The following is a 13842-nucleotide window of genomic DNA, read 5'->3' as shown; positions in this document are numbered from 1 at the left end:
TCCAGCTGGCGTTGCAGGTACTTGCACGGAATATGTAAGTGTACGTACACACACACGCATATATATACATATTATATACATTGTCACGTACACCCTGAGAGTTTTTTACATTCAAAAATTTTAAGACGCAAATATTGTTCAATATTTAGTTCGCTATATTTTGGGAGTAACACACAATTCCCCTTGGGTGCAAGTTATTCCCGAGGTATAGTGAAGTGGATATTAGACGGTGTTTGTGGCCTAATATTTGTGTGTGCGTGTGTGTGTGTGTGTATTTATGTGTGTATGTATGTGATACATATAAATAAATAAATACATATACATATATAAATAAATAAATAAATATATATATATATATATTTATACATACTACATACACACATACATACATAGTTAAAAAATACATACATGCATACATACATACACAAATATTAGGCCACAAACCCCGTTTAATATCCACTTCACTATACCTCGGGAAAAACTTTTAGTGAATTTAAATACAAATAGTTAAAAAATAAATAAAAAATGAATATAAATAAATAAATAAAAGTAAATGAATAAATCAAAATTAAATAAACACACACACGCACACAAACACTCAGGAATGGAATTCCAAAGCTTGGCAAGAGAAGGAAGGAACTAGTCATCGGACCGGGTGATCCGAAGATTACCATTATCCACGGAATAAATGTGAGAGGAGGCAGCCTGACGGTTGTAAAGCAGGTCACCTCCTACGAGGAGCAATTCTCCCCCACCCTCCTCCCCCTTGTGTTCCAACGGAACCGGGGCTGAATTGTACCTGCTGAGAGAGAGAGAGAGAGAGAGAGAGAGAGAGAGAGAGAGAGAGAGAGAGAGAGAGAAGAGAGAGAGAGATGAAAGAAAGATGAGAGAGAGAGGATAAATAAGGCAAAGGAATATGGAGGTTTTTACACTTCAAATAAAAAACTATAAACGATAAGTATTGGATTAACAACTTATGTTCCTGTATAGCTGAAGGGAAAATAAGGTTATTATTATTATTTTTATTATTATTATTATTATTATTATTATTATTATTATTATTATTAATTAGTAGCCTGGCAAAACAACTGAATCAGAATAGTAGGCTCCCAGAAGAAATCGTCCAAAGGATTTGTTCTTGAATGAATATTATAGTCACATAAAGTTAGAGAAGATAGACAGCTCACAAAGGACCAAAGGGACTGGATGGACAGTGAAAGGCAGAAAGTCAATGTAGCTGTTAGGGGCCTACTGTAAACAGAAGTATCCTAAAAAGGTAAAAAGGAGAATAAAAATGAAGGAAAATAGAGTTGAAATATGATTCTCAGAGAATACGAGAAAGAAACATTAACTTTATTGCGAAATTAACGAAAAAGGAGGTTCCTATACAGAAGGTAGAATTGAGATATTTATAATTCAAAATAAAGAAGAAAAATATGGATTCTGTAAAGAATATGGGAAATATACAGGGTGCCCAAAAAGTTCCCGTACCATTCTGAGCAATAAATACTTGTAATGGTACCTGGGACTTTATGGACATCCTGTATATTGAGAAAAACTGGTTTCGTACACAGAACAGGAATAAAAACTTCCTTTACTGTAAATAAGTATAAAAACTATTTTTTTATAAAGGAAACAAGAAAAAATTGCAGACTAAGAAAATGTTCGATAAAAAACTAAAGGCCTTATGGAAATACAAAAAATTATACCGAGGAAGTCTGAGAAAATATTTAAAGGAAAAATAGGAACTTTAAGAAAAATGGTATCAAGCAAAAAGTGAGGACCATAAGAAAACACTTGAAGGAATAAGTAGGGTCTACGTAAACATTCTAAGGGAAAATAAAACTATGGGCAATCAGAAATATCTAAAGGACTTCAGTAAAACGCGTGAAAGATAATTTTAAAAGTTACTGGATATAATAAGAGAAAATACCAAAGATAATTAGCAGACATTCGTAATTTACCAGATAAATGGAATAAAGGTTATTTTGACTCAACATCGCATCAACAAGCACAGTGTTTGGAACACCAACTTTGACCAAATAAAAAAAAATAACTTTGGCGTTAAATGAATGCTAAAAGATTTCTAATACGTGGCTATTTGACCCCGTAGAGTATTTTAAGCGTTAGCTCAACAATTACCACTTCACTGCCAAGCGATACGAGTTCTTTCTTATCAATAACCGTCTTCTACCTTGTGTAATGTTATGCCTTATTCTCATCAGGTGCAAGTCTTCATTCATGTTATCTTTTTATTTTATGGGTCTTCCTATGCCTTCCTACTGGTTTTCGACAATCTACTTCCATATCTCTTCTTATTTTTCTGAATAATTTCTGATTGCTTCTCAATCCATGTCCCAGTCATCTCTAATTCTGGAAACTCTGGATTTCACATCTTTCACATTCGATGACTTTATCAAAAAATACTTAGAAATTTCTCATTCAAATAGCTATAAAGAGAAAAAAGATAATCTAAATACTTATAAATTTCTCATCAAATAGCTATAAAGAGAAAAAGATAATCTAAATACTTATATATTTCTCATTTAAATAGCTATAAAGTAATAAATTACACAAAAACACTTGCACATTTCTCATTTAAATAGCTATAAAGTAAAAAATTAAACAAAAACGCTTACAAATTTCTTATTTAAATGGCTATAAAGTAAAGTATAATTTTCCTTTAAATAGCTATAAAGAATAAAAAAATAAACAAAAATACTTATAAATTTCTCATTTAAATATCTATAAAGAGCCAAAAAATAAACAAAAATACTTATAATTTTTCTCATTTAAATAGCTATACAAAGTCAAAATTAAGACAAACACACGCAAAATGTATTGTAGAGCCCTACTCGTTGCATCTTAAAATAAAATTACTTAATAATTATGCAAAAAAAAGAAAACAAATCGAATAACTACTTAATTACTACTCATCAGTAAGGATAAGGTGCGATCTTAAAACGCTGTATTGTTATCATCATCATCATAATAATAATAATAATAATAATAATAATAATAATAATAATAATAATAATAATAATAATAATAATAATAATAATAATAATATGGAGCAATCCGGTATCACACAACAAACATGCAACATGGCTCCAGGAAGTCAAGGAAGAAGAAACAGGGAGAATAAAACAAAGATTCACAGACATCACGACAGACACAGTCAGACACCAACTAAAGAAAATGCCAAACTGGAAAGCCCCAGGTCCCGATGAAGTCCATGGATACTGGCTCAAAAACTTCAAGGCCCTACACCCACGAATAGCAGAACAACTCCAGCATTGTATCTCAAATCACCATGCACCCAAATGGATGACCACAGGAAGAACATCCTTAGTGCAAAAAGACAAGAGTAAGGGAAATATAGCCAGTAACTACTGGCCTATCACCTGCCTACCAATAATGTGGAAGTTACTAACAGGTATCATCAGTGAAAGGCTATACAACTACCTAGAGGAGACAAACACCATCCCCCACCAACAGAAAGGCTGCAGAAGGAAGTGTAGGGGCACAAAAGACCAGCTCCTGATAGACAAAATGGTAATGAAGAACAGTAGGAGAAGGAAAACCAACCTAAGCATGGCATGGATAGACTATAAGAAAGCCTTCGACATGATACCACACACATGGCTAATAGAATGCCTGAAAATATATGGGGCAGAGGAAAACACCATCAGCTTCCTCAAAAATACAATGCGCAACTGGAATACAATACTTACAAGCTCTGGAATAAGACTAGCAGAGGTTAATATCAGGAGGGGGATCTTCCAAGGCGACTCACTGTCCCCACTACTCTTCGTAGTAGCCATGATTCCCATGACAAAAGTACTACAGAAGATGGATGCCGGGTACCAACTCAAGAAAAGAGGCAACAGAATCAACCATCTGATGTTCATGGACGACATCAAGCTGTATGGTAAGAGCATCAAGGAAATAGATACCCTAATCCAGACTGTAAGGATTGTATCTGGGGACATCAGGATGGAGTTTGGAATAGAAAAATGCGCCTTAGTCAACATACAAAAAGGCAAAGTAACGAGAACTGAAGGGATAAAGCTACCAGATGGGAGCAACATCAAACACATAGATGAGACAGGATACAAATACCTGGGAATAATGGAAGGAGGGGATATAAAACACCAAGAGATGAAGGACACGATCAGGAAAGAATATATGCAGAGACTCAAGGCGATACTCAAGTCAAAACTCAACGCTGGAAATATGATCAAAGCCATAAACACATGGGCAGTGCCAGTAATCAGATACAGCGCAGGAATAGTGGAATGGACAAAGGCAGAACTCCGCAGCATAGATCAGAAAACCAGGAAACATATGACAATACACAAAGCACTACACCCAAGAGCAAATACGGACAGACTATACATAACACGAAAGGAAGGAGGGAGAGGACTATTAAGTATAGAGGACTGCGTCAACATTGAGCACAGAGCACTGGGGCAATATCTGAAAACCAGTGAAGACGAGTGGCTAAAGAGTGCATGGGAAGAAGGACTAATAAAAGTAGACGAAGACCCAGAAATATACAGAGACAGGAAAATGACAGACAAAACAGAGGACTGGCACAACAAACCAATGCACGGACAATATATGAGACAGACTAAAGAACTAGCCAGCGATGACACATGGCAATGGCTACAGAGGGGAGAGCTAAAGAAGGAAACTGAAGGAATGATAACAGCGGCACAAGATCAGGCCCTAAGAACCAGATATGTTCAAAGAACGATACCACGGAAATAACATCTCTCCCATATGTAGGAAGTGCAATACGAAAAATAAAACAATAAACCACATAGCAAGCGAATGCCCGGCACTTGCACAGAACCAGTACAAAAAGAGGCATGATTCAGTGGCAAAAGCCCTCCACTGGAGCCTGTGCAAGAAACATCAGCTACCTTGCAGTAATACGTGGTACGACACCAACCTGAGGGAGTGATAGAAAACGATCAGGCAAAGATCCTCTGGGACTATGGTATCAGAACGGATAGGGTAATACGTGCAAACAGACCAGACGTGACGTTGATTGACAAAGTCCAGAAGAAAGTATCATTCATTGATGTCGCAATACCATGGGACACCAGAGTTGAAGAGAAAGAGAGGGAAAAAATGGATAAGTATCAAGATCTGAAAATAGAAATAAGAAGGATATGGGATATGCCAGTGGAAATCGTACCCATAATCATAGGAGCACTAGGAACGATCCCAAGATCCCTGAAAAGGAATCTAGAAAAACTAGACGCTGAAGTAGCTCCAGGACTCATGCAGAAAAGTGTGATCCTTGAAACGGCACACATAGTAAGAAAAGTGATGGACTCCTAAGGAGGCAGGATGCAACCCGGAACCCCACACTATAAATACCACCAAGTCGAATTGGAGGACTGTGATAGAGCAAAAAAAAAATTAAAAAAAAATAATAAAAAAAATAAAATAAAATAAAATAAAATAATAATAATAATAATAATATTAATAATAATAATAATAAGGCGAATGAAGGTATTCTGGTAAAAAAAATGGACGTTTAGAGAACAAAAAATAAGACCACAGAAGAAAAATGAAAGGCATAGGCAAAAAAAAATTAAGGTTTAATAAAGCCAACTCATGTTTGCTGACGAATAATGAAGATCTGAAAATGAACGTCTTTTATAGTAGATAAAACTTGAAGGCTATTAAAAAATATACGATACACCGAAGAAAAATATGAAGGCCTACAGCAGATGAATACATACTAGTGCAGGTCCTTGGAGGAAAGCTAATAAAATGAAGAGATGAAGGCTTTTAGGCCTAGGAAAGAAAAAAATGATATACCGAAGAAAAATATGAAGGCCTACAGCAGATAAATAAATGACAAGTGAAGGTCCTTGGAGAAAAACTAATAAAATGAAGAAATGAAAGCTTTTAGGCCTACGAAAGAAAATATGATATAACGAAGAAAAATATGAAGGCTTAGCTAAAGCAGATGAATACATACTAGTGAAGATCCTTGGAGGAAATGTAAAGAAAATGACGAAATGAAGGTTTCTAGACCTACGAAAGAAAATATGATATATTGAAGAAAAATATGAAGGCCTACAGAATTTAAATAAATGACTAGTGCAGGTCCTCGGAGGAAAAGTAAAGAAAACAAAGAAGAAATGAAGGTCTGAAGATCTACAGACGAAAAAAAAAAGGTCGCAACAGCAAGTGCAACGATCCTTTGTAGTTACAGAGGGCGTCGCGAACTACTTCCATTATTTATGAAATGTCAGTTGGAACCCTGACCTAAATTAAGAACTCCTCCATTAAATAGAGAGAGAGAGAGAGAGAGAGAGAGAGAGAGAGAGAGAGAGAGAGAGAGAGAGAGAGAGTTTTTTTCAAGACTCGAAATTGTGGAGAAAATTTATCGACAAATGTGTGTGTGTGTGTGTGTGTGAGAGAGAGAGAGAGAGAGAGAGAGAGAGAGAGAGAGAGAGAGAGAGATTTTTCAAGACTCGAAATTGTTCGGGAAAATTTAGCGACACATTTTATTTTCCAAGAAAATAAAATATGTAATATGAATGTGAGAGAGAGAGAGAGAGAGAGAGAGAGAGAGAGAGAGAGAGAGAGAGAGAGAGATTCTATATTTTTCCAACACCCGAAATTGTGGGGAAAATGCATTGACACGATACTTTATCTTCCAAGAAAATAAAATACGCAATGAGAGAGAGAGAGAGAGAGAGAGAGAGAGAGAGAGAGAGAGAGGAGCAAGTTTTTTTTTCTCACGACCCAAATATTGTGGGGGAGCAATTTATTGAAACAATATCTTATTTTCCAAGAGACACAGCGAAAGAGAGACCTTATCCCCTACATCCCGTTTTTCTCTTTTATAGGCAACTGGCGTCACGTACAGCAGCAGCCGCAGAGAGAGAGAGAGAGAGAGAGAGAGAGACTGCACGGCGGCCCACGTATATATATCTCCCGTCTCCGTAAGACACCATCTTTTTGGGAGCGTGAACCAACTGAGCAACGATAGAAATATCTCCCCTCCCTTCTCACTCCCCCCCCCTCCCCCATCCCCTCACACAGACCATACGTCCTTCTCCATTCCCCTGAAGGGTAGTCCCTCTCCCTAACCATCCCCTTCCCCCCAAACGCAAGAGATAAGAGCTCACAGGTGGAGACGGAGACAAAGACCAGAGTCGTTGCATTCTGGCCAGCGACAACTTACATTCGCCAAACTTGACAGACGAGAGTTTTTTTTTTTTCCTCTCTCTCTCTCTCTCTCTCTCTCTCTCTCTCTCTCTCTCTCTCACACACACTTATCTTGGAGAGACTGCCCCGTTCGTGTAAAAAAAAAAAAAGGGGGCTTTATATAAATAAACCGTCTCTCCGTTGTCTCTCTCTCTCTCTCTCTCTCTCTCTCTCTCTCTCTCTCTCTCTCTCTTTCAAACTCCTCTCTCTATGGTCACCCCCTCTTTACCCTCTACCCCCCCTATTTCTCTTCTTCTTCTTCTTCTTCTTCTTCTAACCGCGCGAAGAGCCAAATAGAACAAGTGTAAACGCTTTAAAAAAAACATATATAAGAAAATAAATAAATACATAACAAATAAATAAAGAAATAAAAATAAAAAAAAGAAAAGTCTATGAGTGAAAAAAAATAAAGCAAATAATATAACTATTAATGATAAAAACACAATCACATACACAAAAACAGCAATAGAAGCAAGTACTACACCGTAAACTGCTCCCAAAGGGAAATGCTTTCCACACGGAGCTAGCTAGACTGATATCGGATAAGTCTAGGCTAATTGCTTTCCTTTCGGTCTCCGCGTCCACAGACGATGATGCTATTTTGAGATAAACAACTCGGGACTGCTTAGCGGCACCAATTTGCAAAGCGGCGGACAGTTGCATTGCAAAGATTTCTTTTTCCTTTGCAATTCCTTCGTTGCGATTCTAGCATTCCGAAATAAAAATGAAACGTGAATTCAATATGAAGTGAAATGTGTCCGTGGTTGATAAATGTGTTTGTCTGGGTAATGAATTCTGCAACATGCTCTACCATTCTGGTGCAAACGGCAATGGATGATAATGATGCTGAGATTCAAAAAGCAAATATGATTAAGAACTCTTTTTTTATATATATTTTAAATTTTTTAATACGATTATGAACCGAATACTAATATGAATGAGAAGAGAATTCCTCTGATGGAAATTATGAAAACTAATAACAAAATGATGACGCTGATTTTAAGGTTAAATAAAACATAAACTTGACAAAATATGATTTATGTAATATCTTTGAAATTAGTGATTCTCTCACGGCGTCAATAACCTCGTCGTTGCGACGCCAGTAAGAATTAATAAATCAATCATAGTGATTCTCTTAAACCGGAAAAATCTGAGAAAAAATCATCAAGGTTTTCAAACGGCTTCGATCTATCCCACAACATGAGTCCTACGTAGGTCTAGTTTGACTCGTATGGATATCGGTATATAGCCATCATAAAGTCCTTAAGTATGTTCATATCTTTTTGAGCCAGAAACAGGATGATACTCACGCAAGCCATAGGCTATAACTAACGAATAAAAAGGTCACCACGTGATGGTCGATAACAGGACCTCCAAACCATGAATGATACAGTACACACACACGGACACACACATATATATCCAATGTAGCACGAAGGAACACGTACTTGAGAATATCCTTAAATCCACGGCAGAAAGGTAAGTGTAACAGGGACTTGGAACCAGTACTTTCGTAGTATACTCTACATTTCCCAGTCCACATTGAATATAATAGATGTTGACAGTACTTTATATACAAAAACAGAAAGAGGGGCGAGGTTACAGTTTGGTAATCTGGGCGGCGTGTTCTTGAAGCAAAAGAGATAAGGAAAGAGGATCAAGGTATTATCCTCGATGGAGATTTAAATTCCTTGTTGATGTGGCTTCAATAGAAATGGAAATAGAAATGGACTCCAACAAATATCAATTATAATTCTCCTTCGGTAACATTTCCGAGGTGGGGCGAACTGGATATTAAACGACAATTCTAGCTTAATGTTTATATACATATATATATATATATATATATATATATATATATATATATATATATATAGATAGATAGATAGATAGATAGATAGATAGATAGATAGATAGATAGATAGATAGATAGAACACTAAAAAAACTGTAACAGAGAAGGCGCGCTTTTCACCATTTACTGCGTTAATTCGTCTCGACGTTAACAGAGTTGTAAGAAACGAGGAGACGACACACTTGAAGACTTTACACTTGAGAGGATATCCTCCATCTAAACTGGATTTTGTAAGTAATGACCAACAACTAAAACGAAGAACTTGCAAGGGTCAAGGTTCAAAACTCGAAAGATATAATTCATCTTCCATGAAGCCTGTGAGATATTTTATCCACTGATTTGAACAAATGAAAATAAACAAAACAGGTGACATCTCCTTGATACTGATGGAAATTAGCAGGTGAACTTACCTTCAGTAAATTTGGGGCTCTTCGTCCTGGTGTCTCGCGTCAACAATGGCATTAAGCACGCCTGAAATAAATTTTTTAAAAATGACATATTAGCAATAGCAGTATAGTGTAAAGGACGGAATAACGATATAATCATAAATAAAAAAAATAAAAAAATTAAAAAAATGTCACCTAATAGGTAATAAAAAAAATATTGCAACACCACTCTACTCTATGCAAGGAAAATACATTTCACTTGGTCTAAATAGGTAATAAAAAGTATTGCAACACCACCCTTCAGTGTGCAAGGAAAATACACTTCACTTGGTCTACTCTTAGCACAATTCTCCATCAGGATACTGTGATATTCATCAGTTTCTTAAGCTATTTTATGCCTCTCCTTATTCCCTGACGTATATTTTACCCCTGTATCCAAGATACATTCATTGCGAACTCACTTTTTCTGCATCTCATAATAGCCATGTTTGTTACTTTATTGTATTCTCTTCGTCCACAATTATAAACCAACGACTGTAGTACTTTAAGAACGAATCTTTGGTAAATGCTGGTTATCCGTAAGAATGCACACCGGTTATGAACAACAATCAATTGATAACTTGTACTCAACATGTATATGGTATGAACAACAAATCACCAACATGTGTTAATTTTCTGGGTCCTCCATTCATTACTAAAATCTAGCAGTCATACGATAATTCCTACTTTCCAAATGTCAAAATCGAAAGTATTGGAATTAACATGGACTTTTAAAATCTCGGGAGATTTTTCTCTGTTAATAAGAGATTAAATTTAACGGAAAAAGTCGTAATTTTAACAAGAATTTTAAAGAAAATTGCAGCGATCATATAATCATCAATACACTCCCCTTCTGAGTTAAAAAAAAATATATTAAAAACTGCCAAATTCAGCTCAAACTGTCACGGCCAGGCTATGGGAAAACAGACCCAACCACGTGCAGGGATTCTATGAATACACTCTGTACTATTTTCCCTTCTGCCTTTTCACCTTGAAGCAGAGATTATTAGACAACTTTGCCTACAAAAACATCACCAGTAACAAGGCTTGGTGTGGGCTAAGGTGTTGCTTTGTGTGAGCAAGCTGGTCGCTCAGTGTGAGTTTGTTTAACAGTGTCATTCGTTATAGTTACGTGGGTATGGTTTATTGAGAGAGAGAGAGAGAGAAGAGGAGAGAGCGAGCGAGAGAGAGAGAGAGAGAGTAAAATATGAAATAAAATAAAAAATTAAAGTAAATTTAGAGACATTATTATAATAAGTAAATTAGTAATATATCAGAGAGAAAGAGAGAGAGAGAGAGAGAGGAGAGAGAGAGAGAGAGAGAGAGAGAGAGAGAAGAGAGAGTAAATAAAATATGAAATAAAATAAAAATTAAGTAAATTTAGAGATTATTAAAATAAGTAAATTTAGTAATATATGAGAGAGAGAGAGAGAGAGAGAGAGAGAGAGAGAGAGAGAGAGAGAGAGAGAGAGAGAGAGAGAGAGAGTAAAATATGAAATAAAATAAAAATTAAGTAAATTTAGAGACATTATTATAATAAGTAAATTTAGTAATATATCAGAGAGAGAGAGAGAGAGAGAGAGAGAGAGAGAGAGAGAGAGAGAGAGAGAGAGAGAGAGAGAGAGAAAAATATGATAAAATAAAAATAAGTAAATTTAGAGACTTATTATAATAGGATTTAGTATATAAGAGAGAGAGAGAGATAGAGAGAGAGAGAGAGTGAGAGAGAGAGAGAGAGAGATTTTTATGGTATGTATTTGATTCAAAACTCAGTAAAATGAGTAGTCCATTCATTCTTTATCTCTCTCTCTTTCTCTCTCACACACATGCACTCACCAGGGAGAGAGAGAGAGAGAGAGAGAGAGAGAGAGAGAGAGAGAGAGAGAGAGAGAGAGAGAGGTGATCAACCTCACGTGCATATGCCCTTCTTTTTTTATGTATTCAGTGACTACAATACAGTCTAATACATCACATCCTTCAGAATCCCAATTATGACAAGACTCCCAGCCATTTCTTTTGAGAGCATGTCTCTTTCAACAATCCTTACTATGCACTGGTTAATATTAGTGAGCATTTTTGCAATATATACGAAAATGAGGCTATGAATCTCAGCTTTCAGACGGATAGGACTCGCAATTTCATCTGGCGTGAAGATCTCGTTCATAAGCCTCTAATCGTGAGGTGATTTCAAAAAGCATTCAACCTCATTAGTATATAACAAGATACAAGGTGTCCATAAAGACCCAGTTGTATTAAAAGTATTTATTGCTTGTAATGGTACTGGGACTTTATGGAAACCCTGTATAACGGAACTCACGCAATACACGTGACGAATGATGGCTAAAAGCAGGGGGATTATAACCTCACTCTGTGTGCAAATAAAAGACATCAAACCGCGCCCCCCAACCCCGGATCCTCTGTAAGGGACGAGGCAGGTGTCTTGCAACCTCACCCTGGGAAAAACATTCAACTTGTCAATCCACCTAGTTCATCTTAGTGGGTATGAAGGCTATTGTATGGGGACTGCAACCTCACTCCTTCAATAAACCCAAAGATTACAACCTAATCTATCTGTAACCTCATTCAATGTACAACCCAACCTACAAACCCCAAGTGGTCAGTAGTAAAAAAAGCTTCAATACTGAGAGATAATTTACATTGAACTGTAAAAAAATATCCACCTCACATCTCTCTCTCTCTCTCTCTCTCTCTCTCTCTCTCTCTCTCTCTCTCTCTCTCTCTCTCTCTCTGAGCATATTTTTAAAAATCATTCATAGTCAGCAATGATTCATTTCGCCAATAAAATACTCAAAGTTTTTTTATTTCTCCTTGTGAAATATTTTTACTTTGTCAAAAATTATTTGTAGCTCATTCATCTCCATACCAACCTCAAGTATAAGTCTTGACTCTGTTTATTAATGAGTATACAATACATGACAATCCTTAATATCGAAGTTATATAAATTATTTATTTTGTACATAAGAAATGTACGTCTCATAATTTCTTTTCAAGTCGTGTAAAATCTTTACTTCGAAAATAACTTATCTCCAAGTCATACACCTTATAACATTAAGCACAAGAAAACTATCAACTTCATAAGTAAATAAAGTAAATAATTTACTGACCATACAAATTTCAACATCAGACTTAATTAAATAAATTACACACTGCAAACAGGACCTTTCAACATCAGACTTAAGTAAATAATTTACACACTAAAAACAGGACCTTTCAACATCAGACTTAAGTACATAATTTTCACACTAAAAACAGGAAACTAAAGTCTCCCAATCGGAGCCATACCAGAGGAAATAATCTTCCATCTTAGAGAGCAATCGTGCCATTCCTTTCTCCGCTGGTCATTTCGACCCTCGGCGAGCATCTTGGCTCGTTCTCTGCGAGAGAATTCCTTTTATCCCAACACCACCAGATCGCTTGGCAGGGAAAGGCACACCAGCTTTCTTCTGGGGGGATCTCACGTCCCTCTCATTTACCTACTTATCTCTGTAGAGATTTCTTCAGAAACCTATCGCCTCTCGATGGGAGGGAAAGAGAACGGTTCGGGAGCTGGAAATTCGCGCGTTTATTTGGCGCCAAAAATGAGAACACTGAGATTTTGTAAAAGTTACAAGATACTTTTATCTAAATTTCCTTTTTATATTGTTTACGTTTCTGGAGATTTTATTATTTTAATTTCTAGTTCTACGTTTCTTGAGATTTTCTAATTTTCTTTGCGTTTCTGGAGATTTTATCATTTTAAATCTTTATTGTCTGTACGTTTCTTGAGATTTTTTTTATTTCTATTCAGTTTCGATTCACTGAAACGAAGCGGGTTTTAGGAATTCACGTATTCGTTTTAAAATGCTTGAAAGAAAAACATTTAGAATGAGTATAAGAATCCGAGGTATTTATTCACTCACTTTTTCATTTACTTTTTTTTTTTTTACTTTTCTGAAGTTCATTGAGTTTTATGTTCACAAAGACGATTTCATTATCCTTTAAGTATGTATTTACTTTTCATTTACTTTTAGAGATTTCTGAAAATCATTAAGTTTAAGCTAACAAGGACGATTCCATCATACATTAAGTCCGTATTTACTTTTCATTTACTTTTAGAGATTTCTGAAAATCATTAAGTTTTATGTTGACGATGCCAACTCATTTGTCTATGTTTTATGTTCAGTTTTAAACATCAGCCAAACATCAGGATTTATAAATATAATAAAGAAATAACATTTAGTGAAGAGGATTTTTAGAAGAGACTTTCATTTTCTGTTTACTGCTTTACACTTTCACTATCTATTGTCTTTCAATACTTTTGATA

At 35.8% G+C, this 13842-nt stretch overlaps 1 long non-coding RNA gene across 1 annotated transcript in view; it reads right to left on the bottom strand.

The window, feature by feature from the left end:
* Window positions 1-13842, bottom strand: part of LOC135203103 (uncharacterized) — a 258246-nt gene that overhangs the window by 160666 nt on the left and 83738 nt on the right. Inside the window, exon 2 of the long non-coding RNA XR_010311862.1 lies at window positions 9503-9563. This is a non-coding gene — a long non-coding RNA (uncharacterized LOC135203103). The remainder of the gene's footprint in view (window positions 1-9502; window positions 9564-13842) is intronic.

This window comes from Macrobrachium nipponense, chromosome 33 (genome assembly GCF_015104395.2).
Source record: "Macrobrachium nipponense isolate FS-2020 chromosome 33, ASM1510439v2, whole genome shotgun sequence".
NCBI classification, from domain to species: Eukaryota; Metazoa; Arthropoda; class Malacostraca; order Decapoda; family Palaemonidae; genus Macrobrachium; species Macrobrachium nipponense.
The sequence above is the reverse complement of the archived record's forward strand: the minus strand, read 5'-3'. Positions and strand labels throughout refer to the sequence as shown.